This window comes from Phascolarctos cinereus, unplaced genomic scaffold (genome assembly GCF_003287225.1).
Source record: "Phascolarctos cinereus isolate Bilbo 61053 unplaced genomic scaffold, phaCin_HiC Scaffold_3;HRSCAF=262, whole genome shotgun sequence".
Classification (NCBI taxonomy): Eukaryota; Metazoa; Chordata; class Mammalia; order Diprotodontia; family Phascolarctidae; genus Phascolarctos; species Phascolarctos cinereus.
Genome location: NW_027555736.1, coordinates 32785726 through 32803534, shown reverse-complemented (window position 1 = coordinate 32803534; position 17809 = coordinate 32785726). Strand labels below are relative to the sequence as shown.

The 17809-nt window shown below is 44.9% G+C and overlaps 1 protein-coding gene across 2 annotated transcripts in view; it reads right to left on the bottom strand.

The window, feature by feature from the left end:
• The window catches only part of LINGO1 (leucine rich repeat and Ig domain containing 1), a 507290-nt gene that overhangs the window by 392958 nt on the left and 96523 nt on the right, over positions 1–17809 (bottom strand). The window lies entirely within an intron of this gene.

Below are 17809 nucleotides of genomic sequence, written 5' to 3'. Positions count from 1 at the left end.
GGCTTTCTTAATCAGGGAACACTTCCTGCAGGAGGAGGGAACTGGGAAGAATCATCTAAAATAGATGGGGAGAAGTGGAAAAGGCTTTCTAGGTAGGAGAAATAGCCTGAGCGAAGGTGTGGAGGAAGGAATGATTCTGACATAAGTTCAGGGGGTTAGCCAGCTGAAGCCTATTTCTATTGGAAAGTGGTGGGAGATCAAGCAGGAGAGGCAGGTTGACTCTAGAGAATCGTAAAGACTCTGCATTTACCATGTAAATAATGGGGAATCACTAGGGTTAAGTAGCAATACAAGGCATGAAAGTACACTGGCTCAGGAGTCCTTTGATCTGGATTCAAATCCTGCCTCGTGACGTTGGCACAAGTCATTCACCTCCCTAAGCCTCATTCTCCTTCTTGGCAAAATGAGGAGGGTTTGGATAAGATGGCTTTGGAGGTGCCATCTAGCTCTAAATCAGTGATTCTTTGGCCTCTCTAGGCAGCCCATTCTATAAATGCTTTACAATTTACAAAACACCATCTGTCTGTGAGCTTTGGTCCTCGCAACAAGGCTGGGAGTCAAGTATTATTATCTCTCTCTTTTTTTCTTTTTCTTTTTTGGTCCAGATCTTTAACGACTTTGGTATATAAGGAGCTCCTGATCTGGGGAGCTCAGTCATTTCCTCTTTCTAAGTGGATTCTACTGGATGAGACTGAGAGGAAAAAGGCCATCCATTGACTTTAGGCCCATTTGTGTGACTCCCTCCTCTCAGGCCCTGCAGACCCAGGCAATGTGGAGAACTACACAAATCAGAGAAATTAAATCTTACTCCAAGCTCTAAGCTTATTTGTATTGATGCCATGCCTTAATAGGGACTCCTTCCCCAGACCACTGAGTTAATCTTTCTGGAGAGGTACCAGGAGATGAGACCAATGGGAATGAAGCTCTCTCCAGCGGCGGAAGCAGCAACTCACAGTCAAGAAGCCTCTGGCCTAGAGATGCACAATGAGAACCAAGAACCAAAATATGGCAGCCCCAACTCTCCAACTTTCCAAGTCTCGATTCTCTCAATGCATTCTCAGTCCCACCACAGGAGTAAGGCAGGAGCGCATTCAGCCCCTCCCACCTAAGCAAGATTCATTTCCCAGGTGGTTTCTTCCCAGAAAATCAGGGACCAGGCAGCACCCCTTGGGGGGTAAGGATGAGGGTAGAACAATGACCAAAGGAAAAGGGGGTGAAAAGGGCAGAAGAAAAAACTAACATGATCTTACCTCAATATGGAAAACTGTATAAGATTTCATTAGTACTTCAATGATAGAGTGTAAACTCCTTGAGGGCAGGAATTGTTTCCCTTCTGTTTTGTATCCTGGCTCCAAGCACATAGAAGATGCTTACCAAATGCTTGTTGCAAGAGTGACTGATCCTATGATTCTCTCTCAATGCAGACTCCAGACCTTTAGGAGACAATTCCCCAAGACATCATGGCCAACAGTCACTCATTTCCTTGTAGTCAATCCTCTGATAATGGAAATCTCTAAACATATAGTTTAATAGATTTAGAACTAGAAGGGCCTTCAGAGATCATTTGGTCCAGTCTCTTCATTTTACATAAAGGGAAACTGAGGCCAGAGAGGTTAAGTGACTAGAATGTTCTTTGAATGGTAGGCTTAGAATATGGCAGCCACTTCATGGTAATGTTCACCATGTGTTCTTAGGCTGATAGGTCAATGGAGGCAGACTGGCCCCAAAGAAGGAGACAGTGATTCTGCTCTAGTCAGAACTTCTTCTCTAGTTCCAGATGCCACATTGTTGTAAAAAACACTTGGACAGGAGCAGAGATGGGTGACCAGGGAGAATGGTGAGGGGATGCAAAGACATTCAATATGAGGATCAGCTGAGAAAATTTAACCCAGAGAAGACTTGGACGGGAGAGGATTGAGGGACATAACAGAGATTTGGCCATACTAGTATTTGAAGGGCTGCCATTCAGAAGAGAGAAAAGAACTGCTCTGCTCAGCCATGGAAGGCAGAACTGGAACAGTGATGGGGGGTACCATTCAGCGATGAAGATTTTGCTTCAGTGTATAGTGGAAAAAAACATCTTAACAATTAGTCTTAACAGGAAGCCAAAGGGCAGAGTGAGTGAGTGGATAGAGTACTGAATGAAGTCAGAAAGACCTGAGTCTGAATCCTGCCTCAACTACTTACTATCTATATGAGCCTGGGCAAATCCCTAAACCTCTCCGTGCCTCAGTTTCCTCACATGTAAAATGGAGATAATAATTGCATCCACCTCATAAGATGATCTCAAATGAGATAATATATGTTATGCATTTTGTGAACCTGAAAGCTATATAAATGCTTATCATTAAAATTTTTATTATTATTATTAGTTGTTGTTGTTGTTGTTAGTGGCATCCCATGGGGAGACTGACTGCCTTGAAAGCATCACAAGACTATATAATTAAAGATGAAAGAGACTACAGAAGTCACCTAGTCCAAAGCCCTCATTTTACAGATGAGAGAACTGAGGCACACAAAATTAAGACACTTGCCCAAGGTCACAAAGGTCCTAAGTGGCAGATCTAGGATTCAAACCAGGTCCTTTAATTCCAAATCCAAGCTAGTGAGCTCGCCTTCACTGGAGGTCTTCTCACTATTACATTCAAGAAGGCTGGGTGAGCCCTCATTGGGAATGGTGTAGAGGGGATTCCTGGTTCATCCATGGTTGGACTAGATCATGGGGTTCTTAACCTGGGGTCTTTATACTTATTTGTTTTAAGTATTTTTAAGCAGAAGTGGCTGGCTAACATTTATGTAGCACTTTGAGGCTTACAAAACATTTTACAGATGGTATCTTCACAATGATGCTGGGAGATAGGTGCTATTGTTATTCCCAATTTATAGATGAGGAAATTGAGGCAGACAAAGGTTGAGTGACTTGCCCAGGATCACATAGCTAGTAAGTGTCTGAGGCAGGATTTGAATTCAGGTCTTTCTGACTCCAGGCTCTATCCACTAGCTGCCTCTAAAATGATTTTTTAAAAATATTTTTATAACCAATATCATTAGCCTGACTTGTAATCCTATGTATCTTATTTTATACTTTGTATATAAAAACATTATTTGAGAAGGAGTTCATAGTTTTCCCCATAGTGCCAAAGGGGACCTTGACACAAAACTTGTCAACAGCCCTTGGAGTAGGCGACCCCTGAAGTTTCTCCAGGTCTTGAGATTCAATCCCAACTCTGATACTCAATGCTCGTGTTGTATGAGAAGAGCCTTCCCATCTCTGAGCTTCAGTTTCCTCCCTGGTAAAGTGAGGCAGCTAGATTTCATGATCTCATTGCCCTAACACTCTCTGATTTCCCTGACACCTCCCAGTTTACACTCTTCTAAGGCTAAACTTCTCCCAAACCCACATACACATCAGGAGTTCACATGCACGTGTGTCCCTGTCTGGCAGCAAAGTGTCCCTTCCTCTCCCTAAGCCAGGAAGATCCAAGTTCAAATCCAGCCTCAGACACTTAAGACCCTAGGGAATTCACTTAACTTCCACCTGCCTCGTTGGTAAATGGGGTTAATAATAGCACCTACCTCCCTGGGCTGTTGCAAGGCTCCAATGTCTAAAGTGTTGTACAAACCTTAAAGGATTCTATAAATGCTAGTTGTCAACACCCCAGATCGTGATCTGTCTTCCTGGTCAAAAAATCTGCCTGAGCCTCATGTGGCCTCAGCCCAGTATTTCATCTGGTTTTAGTTTTGAAACAAGTGTGAGAGTCTGGAGAGTAGCACGGTCCTCAGCTCCCCTGCTTGGGGAGATAATATACAGGACGAACAGCACAACGTTCCTCTAAGCTCCAACCCTGAAGAGCCTTGTTCTCTCCCCTCCTGCCTCCCAGGGGCTGCCTCAGCTTCAGCCTCAGCCTAGCCTATGGGGCTGGGCCACTAATGATAATCCCTAGCCACCCAGAGCTGCACATTATTTCCCATTTTTTAAGGTGCTTCCCAATGGATTATCTTCATTCAGCACCCTAGACAGCTCAGTAAGAGAGGAACGCTAAGAACCTGTGATTTCCCAGGTGTGGAGAACCTGACAGACCTTTCAGAGTTACCTGCAACACAGAAGGTTAAGTGATTTGGCCAAGGTCACACAGCTCATCTTTTAGGCTGGGATTTGAACCCAGGCTTTCCTGACTCCAAGTACCTTATGCATCATAATAATAGCTGGGAGTAATTATTATTAAATCCAGGTTCTAGACATTATCATAATAATAACCATTACATTGTAAACTCCTTGAGAGCAGGGAATATTTTTTGCTTTTTTGTATCCCCAGCATTTAGCACAATGCTTGGCATTTAGTAGGTGCTTAATAAATGTTTATTGATTGTTTGATAATATTACTGGGCAGCTAGGTAGGCAGTGCATAGGTTTCTGGGCCTGGAGTCAGGAAGACTCATCTTCCTCAATTCAAATCTTGCCTCAGACACTTACTAGCTGTGTGACTCTGGGCAAGTCACTTACCCTGTTTGCCTCAGTTTTCTCATCTGTAAAATAAGCTGGAGAAAGAGATGGCAAACCAGTATCTTTACCAAGAAAACCCCAAATGGAGTCACAAATAGTCTGGAATGACTGAACAATAACAAATTATTATTATTAGTCCAGTGCTCCAGACCTCATGCCATGATGACTCTTTATTAAGTCCTTCTCCAAACAGTGTTAATTGCTATGAAGAATAAGAAAAAGAGACCTGTTTTCTGCTCTCTGAGTTCCAAAAATGGAATTTAGTATCGTGCCAAGTAATGAGATGCTCTTCACTGCGAGTATTCAAGTAGAGACTGAATGACCACCTGACAGGGATACTGTAAAAGGAATTCCTGCATTAGGTGTAAGGTTGGGCTATAGAGATCTGAGGCTCTGTGATCCTCTTGAATTTATGGTGCAGAAATAGTAAGAGCATTGTCTGTAACATCAGAGGATCTGGGTTCAAATTCCACCTTGGATGATTTACCATCTGTGTGACTTTGGACAAATCCCTTGGCCTCTCCAGGCCTCAGTTCTTTTTAATCTGTAAAATGAGGCTAAGATGAAAGAGCCTTTGTCCCATGGCCTGAGCCAGAAGAGAATAAGTCTGTCCAGGACATATCTGGTCCCCAGGAATCAAGTTGTTTGCAGAGGCAGCTGTGGTCTGGCAAGAATAATGAAGAAGAATCCAAGGTAGACAGAGGTTAAGTGACTTGCCCAGGGTCACACAACTAGGAAGTGGATGATGGAAGAGTTGAATTCAGGCCTTCCAGAGTTCAAATTCAGCCATAGACATTCCCTAGATGTGTGATCCTGGGCAAGTCACTTACCTCTGTCTGCCTCAGTTTCTTTACTCACCTCCCAGGGTTGTTGTGAGAATCAAATAACATACATAAAGTGCTTAAGCACAGTGCCTGGCACATAGTAGGTGCTTAAGAAATGTTTCCTTCCTTTCTGATTCTGACATTCTATGATGGGAATTCAGACTAGAATCCATGCTCTTCTTGAAGTTTTCTTCCCAGTATTGATAAAAAGTCTATATATTTCAGACTGAGACCCAGAAGAGAGCAAAGGGACGAACTAGGCCAATGATTCTTAACCATTTTTACATCATAAACCCCTTCTCAGAATCGTTAATTCTCAGAATTTTTAAATGCATCAAATAAAATACATAAATTATAATTTACAAATTTTAAATCATAAATTGTACTGAAATGTGCTTATCAAAATTTAAAAAGAATCATGCACCTAATCAAACCACCACATTTTACACAGAAGAAAACTGAAAGAATGGAGACTTGTCCAAGGTCACACAGGCCTTTAAAGTGCCCCCTCCCCAATCTGGCTCTTTCTGGTCTTGTTTCACAAAGCTCCCCTTCACACAGGGCTCTCTGCTCCAGGCAGCTAACTTGCTGGCTGTTCCACCGTCTGCTCTCCATGCAGACCACCCTGTGCTGGCACGAACGGCACCCAGATCTAGAATGCCTTCTCTCCTTGTCTCACCCTGGGGAAATCCCTGTTTTAGTTGCTGCTGTTCAATTGTTTCAGTCCTGTCCAACTCTTTGTGACCCCATTTGGGGTTTTCTTGGCAAAGGTACTGCAGTGGTTGGCCATTTCCTTCTCCAACTCACTTTACAGATGAAGAAACTGAGACAAACAGGGTTAAGTGACTTGCCCAGGGTCACACAGCTAGTAAGTGTCTGAGGCCAGATTTGAACTAAGGTCTTTCTGACTCCAGGCCCCATGTTCTATCCATTGCACCACCCAGCTGCCTCTGCCTTCCTCAAAGCCTAATTTAGTTCTCACCTTCTGTAAAAGTCCCCCCTCACTCATTAAACACACATATTCACACACACACACACACACACACACACACACACACACACACTCTTTCTCTCTCTCTCTCTGAAAGTCAATCAATAAGCACCTACTATGTGTAGGGCAATGTTCTGGCTATTGAAAAAAAACATGCAAAAATGAGACAGTGCCTGCCCTCAAGGAAACTATATTCTACTAATTCTGATTATTTTCTTTCTTTGCTTTTGTTCACATGCTACATGCCTCACCCGCAGTAGAATACATATTCCTTGAAGGACTTCAGGTTCTTAAGTCTAGAGTTAGAAGGGACCTCAGAAAAAATAAATGAATGAATGAATGAATGAATAAGAAACAAGTAAATAAATAAATAGATAGATAAATAGATGAATGAATGAATGAACAAGTGAATGAATGAATAAATGAATAAATAAATAAACAATTGTAAAAATAAATAAATAGATAAATGAGTGTGAGAATAAATGAATGAATGAATGAATGAATGAATGAATAGAAGAAGGAACCTCAGAGGCCCACCTTCATTTTGCACATGGTGAAAGTAGGGTCCAGGCAGGGTAAGTCCAAGATCACTGGTGTAGTAAGCATCAGGTAGGATTTGAACCCAGATCCTCTGGCCCCAGAGCCAGTATTCTTATTGTACTGATGTAGGGACTATTTCATTTTTGTCTTTGTAAACCCAGTGCCCAGCACACAGTAGGCACTTAATAACTGTTTGAATGAATTGGAGAGGCAGCCTGGCACCTGGACAGAGAGCCAGCTAGGGAGACCTGAGTTCAAGTCCTGCCTGTGATACTGGGCAAGTCTCAGTGTTCTGGGCAGCATTTTGAGACAATGAATCATAGAGAAGGTGATGATCTATTCTGCTAGAGGCAGTTTCTTCACCTGGGAGTTCCCTACATCCAAGAAATCCACATCCAGCCAGTCTATCCTTCTCTCATCCTCACCTTGTTTCTAACGGAAAATTCTGTGTGTCCACATGATAGCCCAAATTCATTGAAATGGTGGCGATCTGGGGGGAGAACTGAAATATGAAATGAAGAACAACTTGCTTCTCATTAGAATGAGTTTGTCACCTCTGTAATAAATTGTCCTTCTCAATTACAGAAATAGCTCCATTAACACATTTTTTTTCCTTTTCTAAATGAGCCGGGAGTGGGTAGGTTTAAAAATCCCCGTGGATGGCTAAAACGCTAGACAGTCCCTTCTATCTCCCCCTTTTCGAAAAAAAGGAAGAAAATGCTGTAATTATCTGTCTAGAACCCAGTCCGGGAGAGGGCTAAGGCATGGCTAGTTGCAGCACTAATCAGAAGGAACCAATTATTGCTGGGGGCTGGTGGTAGCGGATGGACACAGAAAGGAGGAGGGTTCTATGCTCACCTTAAGATGTGGGGATGTAGAACTGGGGGGAGGGGAGGGTCTTGGATATCATTTAGCCCAATTCCCTTATTCTGTAGATAAAGGAACAACAGGCTGGCAAAGCAGAAATTGTACAGGGTCTGAGATCAGAGGGTCTGGGATCAAACCTTGAACCCTAGTTGCTCATGGGTAGGCCAAGCTAATATAATAAAAATGACAATTCTACCAAACCTTGAACCCTTTGGTTAATGCCAGTATGACCTCGGACAAGTCACTTAAACGTCCAGTCTCAGTTTCCTCATCTGTCAAGTATTTAGGGATGGAACGAGGTGATATTTAAGGCTATTCTAGCTTTAAATCTCACATCTCAAGTGATTTGCCCAAAGAGACAGAGGCAGAGAGTGCACAGGGGTTAGACCTGGAAGGGATGCTATCCCTGTCCCCTTATTTTGGAGATGAAGGAACTGAGGTCCATACTGGCGAAAAGACCAAGTTCATACCGGCTTGTAAACCACAGAACTGGGATTTGAACACAGCTCCTCTGACTCAAAGTCCAGTGATCTTACACAGCTGTGTACAGCCTGCTCTCATTGCCCTCCCCCATCTGCCCCACCCCTGCCTACACCTAAGCAGGGTCTCTTAATCTTTTCTGTGACAGTCCAGGGAAGCTAGGGATCCTAGGATCCCTCCTCAGAATCACATGTTTAGATACACAAAATAAAATGCACGGGATTACAAAAGGAAACCAATTATATTTAAATAAAGTTATCAGAACACCAAATGAAATAAAAGCCCACAGGGCATAGGTTAAGAGCTCCTCAGGAAGAAAGGAAACAAGTGGAGAAGAGGCAGGCTCCTTTGGTGGGTCGCTCCACTTGCTGGTCTTACTTCCTTTCTGCCTTGGGAAGTGGGGGAGGGGAATCTACCTTCAGCAGGACTCAGACCAGTCCCCCCAGCTGGGCTGCAAAAGGGCAGAGTTTTGTGAGGTGATAGGGATGAAGGTGGGTGGGAAGGGACTAAGATGATATAGGAAGAGGAGCTCCTTCCCCTTGGGACGCCTAAAAGTTCTTCACCTTTAAAAACTCACCAATGAGAGGTCCAAGGACAAGACATTCATTCAGATGACATGAGGCTTGGAACCGAGGGTGGGACAAAGCCAGATTGCAAAGCTGGGGCTAACTCATGCAAAGAGAATAATAATGATGCTGGTTTGGGTCTGGATCTGTGATTTCATCAATCTAAGGAATTTCTGGCATGGAAACTCCCTCCACCAATACAGATGAGTAGCTCCTAACTCCTAGACTTAGAGGGTGAGTTACCTGGGATATTGAGAGATTAAGTGGCTTCCCATGCTCACAAGGTTAATGTACACTAGCATGGTTAATATATACTAGCATAGCTAATATATACTAGTGTAGCTAATATATACCCTGCCAGGCTGGAGCCCAGGGCTTCCTAATTCCATAGCTATTCATTGTGGCTGGAGTTAGGGCTCAGGATGCCATGCTAATTCTCCAATAATAAGAATAATGATGATGATGATGATGATGGGAATAGCTAACATTTCCATAGAGCTTTAAAGTTTGCAAACATTTGCTATCCAAGTTCTCACTGGAGTCTCACAAGACAAGACTTGACCTAGAGGACACCAACAAACCCTTGGAGGGCTGGCAGGTGGGAAGAGGATTGGGGTTCTTGGTGACAGGGGATAGAACACCAAGTAGAGACAATGTGTGCTCTATGAAGGGGCAGCCACAGGCACAATAAAATGAAGATTTCAGCTCAGGATATGGATTCAGTTTGGGGAAGCGAGGAATTTAATGCTGGGAATGGGGGAATCTGAAATCAAGTCCTACACCTTCAATTTACAGATGAGGAAACTGAGGCAGGCAGAGGTTATGTGACCTGATCAAAGCCCCACAAGCAAAGCCAGAATTTAAATCCACTGCTCTTTCCACTAAACCACACTGTTTTTTCATAGAATTTCTAAGTCTTTTGGAATATTAGCGATCATCTAGACCAACCAACCAGACAATGTTACAGCACAGACAGGCAATCATTTACTTCTGCTTGAATACCTCCAGTGATGGGGAACTCACACCTGGATTATTGGTCATTTCTAATAATAATTAGAGGATATTCTTTCTTATATTGAGTTGCCATCTGCCTCACTATAACTTTCCTCCCATGGGTCTGGCAAGGAAGCCAAGATCCAGGACAGGATCCAGGAATCCTACTTCCCAACTCAGAGCATTGGACTGAAAGTCAGGAGCATATGGTCTAGAGCTGACTTTGTCACTAACCTACGGTGCAGACTGGGATAAGCTTCACTCACTGAATGCATGAATACTCTATAAGTTTTTGAACTTCGACTAAAGTCTTATCCCCTACATCGGCCTCAGTTTGTCCACCTGCAAAATAAGGGGGTTGAGCAAATCAGTTCATCTCTCTGGGCCTTAGTTTCTCCATCTGTGAAAGAAGGGGATTGGACTAGATCACCTTTAAGGTCCTTTCGAAGTCTGCATCTGTAATCCTATGAGTATCTGATCTCCAGCACTTATCACAGTACCTGGCACATAGTAGGTGCTTAACAAATGTTTATTAATTGATTGATTAAGATTCCCCCTATCTCTGACATTCTGTCATCTTCATTCCTGATTCATCATCATTTTGCGGTCATCTTCACCTCTATCATAGACTTTCTCCAATCATATAGACAAGTTCCAACAATGGGATCATAGGATTTCAGGCCAGAAAGAACGTTTGAGATTATTCAGTCCCATCTCCTCCTTTTACAGATTGAGGAAACTGAGGCCCAGAGAATAGAAATAAAATGATTTGCCCAAGACTACCCAGCCTGTGAGCAGCAAAGCCAGGATCCAAATCAAGGTCTTCTGAATTTGAACCCAGGATTCCCTGAATTCCCACCCCTCATCTCATCACGAGACCTAGATCCAAGCTCATCTCTTGGGCCCAGGTGCCAAGCTGACTTGATGACCACACCCTGATTGTACACCTAGAAAGGAAAATGGAAAAGAACACCTTTATCCTCAGATATTCTGGAATTTGCTTTTTCTTTCCTCCTCCCCAGCGAGAGCTCAGCACTGGCCTGTCAATTAGCCGGTGGCCCTGGGAGAACACAGATCAGCCCTTGCTCCAGTGCTGACATTTTCTCCAGGATCCTCCGTGTTGACAGGTTGATGCTGGGGCTCTTACCGTGTGTTAAACATGGGAGCCCCCGCAGAGACAGCTTTTACATCCTCTGTCTAACAAGTCTTTATCATGCCAGCTCCCAAAGTCTCCTTTCCTCTTGGAAGCCAGGTTTCCAGAAGACATTTGACCCGTCTCTCTTCTGCTTCCTCTGCTCCGCCCCCCCCAACCCTCCCCTATCCCCCTTGCCCAGGTTCTCTGGACTCTCTTTCAGGCAGCTTCTGTTTTAGATTTCACAGTGCAAGAAGAACAACCCACATGGCAGAGACCAGGAGAATCAACATGTACTGGCATTACCCTTGCTTGCACATATCTGGGAGGAGATTTCACAAATACACATGTGCATACAACACACTATAAATATTACTTAAGTGACCCCAGCCACAGAGTGGCTAACCCTAAAGCAGTCTATAGATTGACCTTGAATCCAACTATAAATCTAGCCCAACCCCCAACCACAGACTTGGCCTTAATCCTAACCAAAGACTGGGGCATGATTCTGATCACAGACAAAGCCTTGATCTCAGCTTCATACTGAATCCTATTCTGATCAGAGACTGACCTCCCCAAATGCAAAGGGGGTCCTAGGAAAGAAGACTTTGGAGTCCCTCAGCTCTAGCCACAACTTCCATTTGTCATGTGGTCTTCATGCTTCTGACTTAAGATTAGGAGATATTCTGATTGGTGGAGAGAGGAGGGGACCACCTACAGTGTGAACTTTAAGAAACACTGTCCCAGTTCTGAAGCTTAAAACTTTGGGGACCTTAGATTTTCCTTCTCCCTAACATGCCTCAGTTATCTCCTTCCTTGCAATGAGTATTGGGGTGGTGGATTGCCATTCCTGTCCAGTGGACTGTTCACCAAGACTGCTACTGTGTATAAAATTAAATATACAGGATTATGGAGGAATTCAGTCATATTGCAATATGTTATTATTACATTATTATATTTATATTATTTTTATATTGTTATATTATAACATATAATGTTATATGTTAGTTATAATATACCATATGGTGTGTTATATTATAGTTGCAATAGTTATTAAAAAAATTTTTTAAACCCAGCTCATATCCTGTCCTCCCAGGTTAAGAACCTCTGATCTAGTGGGAAGAGTCAGGTGGATACTAGGACATGTGTTGATAGATAGAAAGAAGAAGTCCAGGTAAACCCCGTAAGACAAATGGGGCAGGGACAGTCTATCTCTCCATTCCTATTACCAGACAAGACCTCCCCTACAGTCAAATTGTCCACTACCCCTCATCCCAGAGTATGTGGCTGATTCCTGGCTCTGTTTCTTTGCTCATATGAGGTTTCACACACACACAAACACACACACACACACACACACACACACACACACACACACACACCCCTATTCCTTTCCCCATGTTTTCCACCTAACTAAATCTTAGCAGGGCAGCTAAGTGGTACAGTGCATAGAGTGCCAGACCTGAAGTCAGGAAGACTCATCTTCCTGAGTTCAAATCCAGCCTCAAGCACTTATTAGCTTGTGTGACTTTAACCAAGTCATTTATCCCTGTTTGCCTCAGTTTGTTCATCTGTAAAGTAAGCTGAAGAAGGAAATGACAAACCTCTTCAGTATCTTTGCCAAGAAAACCTCAAATGGGGTCACAAAGAGTCAGACATGACTGATCAGAAATCTTACCAACCTTCAGGAACCACCCCCCAAGCCCGTCACTTCTGTTCTGTCTTCTAATGCCATCTCCAGTGCCCCAGGCCCAAGAAGAGCCCTTGAGGAACAAGGACCCCTCCACTCATACCAAGTGTCTGCCCTTGGCAGGGCTAGCATGGCACATCAGCCCTTGTTAAGCATTGTGCCCATGCTCCTCTGCCCCATGCTCTGTCCATCAGCTTCTCTGTGATATATTCATTAGCAGCCCTGTAGCCTACTCCACACCCTGAGCCTGGTGAGTTATGGCTCATCTCTCCCTCCCAATGTCCTCCTGCTCATCACCACAAGGCCCATATTACCCGCATGCACATCTGTCAAATGACGCCTCCCCCTCCCCCCCACTACCCACTGCCACAGATTCCAGAGAGATAAACCCCACGGAGTGTTTATGGCATTATCAACAAGTCCAGCCCTCTCCCTCCCCCTACCCAGGCCCACATTCCCACCTCCCTTTATGGGGACCAATATTTAGGTTGTAAATATCCCCATACATCTCCCCCGGCCCTGGTGCCAGCGTGCCTTTGAATACATTGCTACCGCTACCACCCAGGGAACAGATGTTTGGGCAGACTTATCGCCCATCCAAACTGCCTGGCCCCGTGGGCCACCAGAAGCCGCCTCCACCGCCTCCTTCCTCCTCCCTCCTCCTTCCTCCTTCCTCCTCCCTCCTCCCTCCTCCCTCCTCCCTCTACCTGCCCCACCCGCCCCTGCCTGCCTCCTTCTTGTAGAATCTTAGGATTGAGAGCTGGAGGAGACCAAAGAAATCATCTATTACACTCTGACTTTTTACAGAGAAGGAAACTGAGGTGCAGAGGGAGAGAAGAACTTACTCAAGATTATACACAGAGTAAGTAGCAGAGCAAGGCTTCAAACCCCCCTAGACCTGTGCTTAACATAATAACAATATCAACGATAACAATAATAATAATAGCTAGCATATATATCAGGCTTTAAGGTTTGCAAAGCATTTTACAAATGTTCTCTTATTCAATCTGCACAACAATCCTGGGAGGTAGGTGCCACTATTCCCCCATTTTACAGATGAGGAAACTGAGGCACAGAGTGGTTCAGTGAGTTGTCCAGGGTCACACAGCTAGTAAGTGTCTGAGGCTGGATTTGAATTGAGGGCTTCATGACGCCAAATCTAGTCAGGAGAAATATGGGGCACCAGCCCAGGAGGATCTCTCCATCTGGCTGGTAAACCAGAATCCTACAAGAAACAACATGGGGAAGCATGATAGAGTATTGGACCTGGAAGTCAGAAAGCCCTCATTGTGAATCCCCACACACAAATTGTGGGACTTTTCTGACCATCTGTTTTCTCATCTCTCCAACAGTGACCATTACATCCACAGCATCTTCTCGATTCCCTTCTCAGGAGCTTCCAGCGGGCTAAAGTTTGCATCAGCCCCTACAACCCTAAAGTACTATCTGAATGCCAGTCATTTATTGTTGTTATTGCAAAAACCAGCTGTAGTTAAGTGTCCAGGTGTGTGACTACTGGAGGCCACACAATAGTAATAAAAATGATAGCTCATTTCTATAGTGTGCAAAGGTTTGCAAAGCACTTTCCAAATATATTCTGAGCCTCATAATAACCCTATGTGTGACTATTAGCCCCATTTCATAGATGGGAAAACCGAGTGTCATAGAAGTGTAGGAACTTGTGTGACAGTGTCATACAGCTGGAAAGTACCTGAAGCAGGATTCAAATTCAGGCCTTCCTGATTCCAAGTCCTGGCTTTAGCCAATATGCCTCCTAGTATCATAAGATTCATTATCCCCATTTTATAGAGGAACAAAGTAAGGCCTTATTCAGGAACACACAGCTCATGTCAGAGCTTGGATTTGAACCCCAGGCTCCTGAATCCAAATCCTTTGCTCCATCTCACAGAAGGAACTGGTGGTCCCACTTGTCTTTCCTCCTCTCTGTCTTTATCTCTCTGTCTCTGACTATTTCTGCATCTCTGACCTTGTGTCTCGGCTGTGTCTCTCTTTCTCTTTCTGTCCTCTCTCTGTCTCTATTTATGTCTTTGTCTCTTCTATCTGCCTGTCTCTGTCTGTCTCTGTCTCTCCCTCCTTCCCTTATTCTCTCTGTCTCCCTTTCTCTCTCTTTCTCTTTTTCTCACCCCGCCCCCACTTTCTCTCTCTCCCTCTCTCCTCTCTCTCTCTCTCCCAGCCCTATTCTGACCTCCTTCAGGGTGGGATCCCTAGCCCATCACTCAGTCTGGCCTTCCTGGCTCTGGCCATTTTCTTGGGGGCTTAATTCCTCTCCTGGGGAGTCTGGCTGCTAATACTGTCACTGGATTTATCACCCTTTGCATCTTTCATAAAGTACAGCCAGAGCACCCAGGAGGCAAAGTGCATGGACAGTATACTTGCCCCCAACTGCCCCTCACCCACAAAGAAAACTGCAGCCTGGTTCAGGGCAGCCAAGGAAGGAAGGAAGGAAGGAGAGAAGGAGGGAGGGAGGGAGGAAAGAAGCATTTATTAAGCACCTACTATGAGCTACTTATTGAGCCTCCCTGTGCACCCAGGCCGGTGCAGAGGAGGTGGCAGAAGATAAGAAAAGTGCCCAGGCTCCATTTTCCTCACGGGGATTGCAGCCTGATTAAGTTTCCTTCTCTCTAACCCAACAGCAGCAGCAGCATTTATAAAGCATTTTCAAGTTTGCAGAATGTTTAACAAGTATTCCCTCATTTGGTCCTAAGAAGTGCAACATGCTGTGCTGGGGGTTCCCCTGCCTTCAAGAAGCTGACATTCTCCCAGGAATCAAAGGAAAGCTGGGGAGTCTTGCTTGGAAAGGACACTTAGAAAGTATGGCGGCAGCAGGAGACAAGGCTTCAGGGGTGAGGACCAGAGAAGCGGCACAGGGGCCAAGAAGATGAGGAGTCTCAGGACCTTGGAAGGCAGAGGTGAGGGAGTCAGTAAGGAGTGCAAGCTGAAAGAGGGGTACAGACCTTTGCCCTGACTCCCAGTGGATGAGGACCTGACGCCCCCGTGGCAGGAGGGTTGGCTAAGGGCTGAATCTCTGCCTCCTTCAGAGGCCCAAAGTGGACCCTTCTCCTATCAACAGAGCCCAACTGGCAACAGTTTTCAGGAAACAGTCACGATGCTGCTGCAGCACCTTGCTTTGGTGGAGAATTCGTCTCCTGTGCTGGATTCCACCAAACAGAAGCAACGTGTAGTGGGCCAAATGTGTGCTCATTCTTTTTCTTTCTTTGTTGGTGGTCTCTGAGTCCCTCACCCCCAAACCCAACCCCTTCCACACATGCTCACACACGCACGGGGGCCCAAACCTGTGGGCGTGTGTTGCCACACACGGATGCACAGAATAAACCCTCCGATCTCAGGCACGCCTGGACAAAGAACTGGGCCCTGTGCATCAGAAGGTCACCTCTTCTGATGCTCTCAGCCTTGTCTCTCCTGTCTGTCATCTGGAATCACAGGAGAGAGTTAGATTCTGGTGAAAGGGGTCCAAATCCTACCTCAGGCGTCCTACGACCTTGGGCAAATAAGGGAGGTGGGCTAGCTGGCCTCCCAGCTCTAGGTCTAACTCCCTAATAAAAATCATCACTCCAATTTCTACGATGTTTTAAGATTTACACAACACTTTCCTCAGTGTAACCTGGAGAGATGGGTAGAAAAAATGTATTATTACAGATGAAGAAACTGAGGCTCAGAAAAGGCTTGCAGTGAATTAGCTATTAAGTGCAAAGACTCCAGACCTCAACCAACCAATAATTAAACCCCTACAATGTCAGAAGTCCTATGCAAAGTACCAAGGATAGAAAGACAGAAATAAATCAGTACCTGCTCTCAAAGAACTTACAAGCAACATGGCTCTGTGGGAAGTCTGCTGACTTTCTGATCCCAGAACCATAGGATGCGTGAGTTGAGACGGACCTCTGTGTCCAACAGGAATTCCCCACTAGAATGGAGCCAACAAGAGGTTGTCCAGCTTCCAACTTTAGGTCGCTACCTTGTCAAAGGACCTGGGTTTGAATCCCTGCTCTGCTTGAGGTGACCTTGCACAAGTCACTGGGACTTCTCTAGACCTCTGTTTCTTCACATGCAAAATGACAGGGTTAGATAAGCTGACCCCTCAGGTTCTTTCCAGTCTAAAGCTATGACCCTAATCTATTATCTAAGCCAGCCATGCTAGAACGAAAAAGTTCCTGTCTCCTTTGCAACAAGCTAAGCCCTTTCTCCCTCCCCTCCAGGGCCAGGAATGAAACCAGGATACTGGGAGGTATCTTTTCACACAAAACAACAGGAGAGAGCAAAGAGAAAGAGCCAAGTGTATGGAGACACTTTAGCATCGTCTTGCAGGAGATCATTGAGCTCAAATCCCAAGACTGACACTAGCCATGAGAACATGAGTTAAGAAGTCATGCCCTTTCCTGGGCTTGTGGGTGCTATTACTGCCACTGATTGTGGAGGTCTAGTTAGAGACTTAGGCTGGAAGGCTGTGGCCAGCAAGGGGGCTCAGCTTCTCCAGAGCAGGTGAGACAAAACCCAAGGATGCCTCGTGGCATTTCAGGAGCCCTCGGAGAAGAGGCTGGACTGACCTAATTTCTTCCCACCAACCTCAGGACAAACGTGGATTCTATCCCACCTAGCCAGCATATTGATTCTCCTTCTGGTTGATCTGTAAACATTGTTTATTTCTGTTTGAAGAAACTAGTTTCATTTTAGGAAGGACAACTGATAAATTGGGTAGCCTCCAGAGGAACATAACCAGGTTAGTGGCAAGTCTAGAGTTTACAGTATACGAGGATCAATTGAAGAAGTTGAGAATGTCTGTCTTGGAGAAGAGAAGACAGAGGGACATGATAGCTGTCTTCAAGGATGTGAAGGAGAATTAGAATTGTGCTGCTTGGTCCACAAGGGCAGGATCAAGAGGGAGGGTTGGAAATGGGAAAAGAGGCATATTTAGACTGGCTCTGTTTGGGGGAGACTCAACAATGAGAGCTGGCTGGCTGTCTTGGGGTCCCCCTTGTTGTTGAACCACTTCAGTTGTGGCCAACTCTTTGTGATCCCAACTGGGGTTTTCTTAGAAATGATAGCGGAGTGGTTTGCCATTTCTTTCTCCATTTCATTTTACAGATGAGGAAACTGAGGCAAACAGGGTGAGGTGACTTGCCCAGGGTCACACAGCTGGTAAGCGTCTGAGGCAAGATTTGAATGCAAGTCCTTCTAACTCC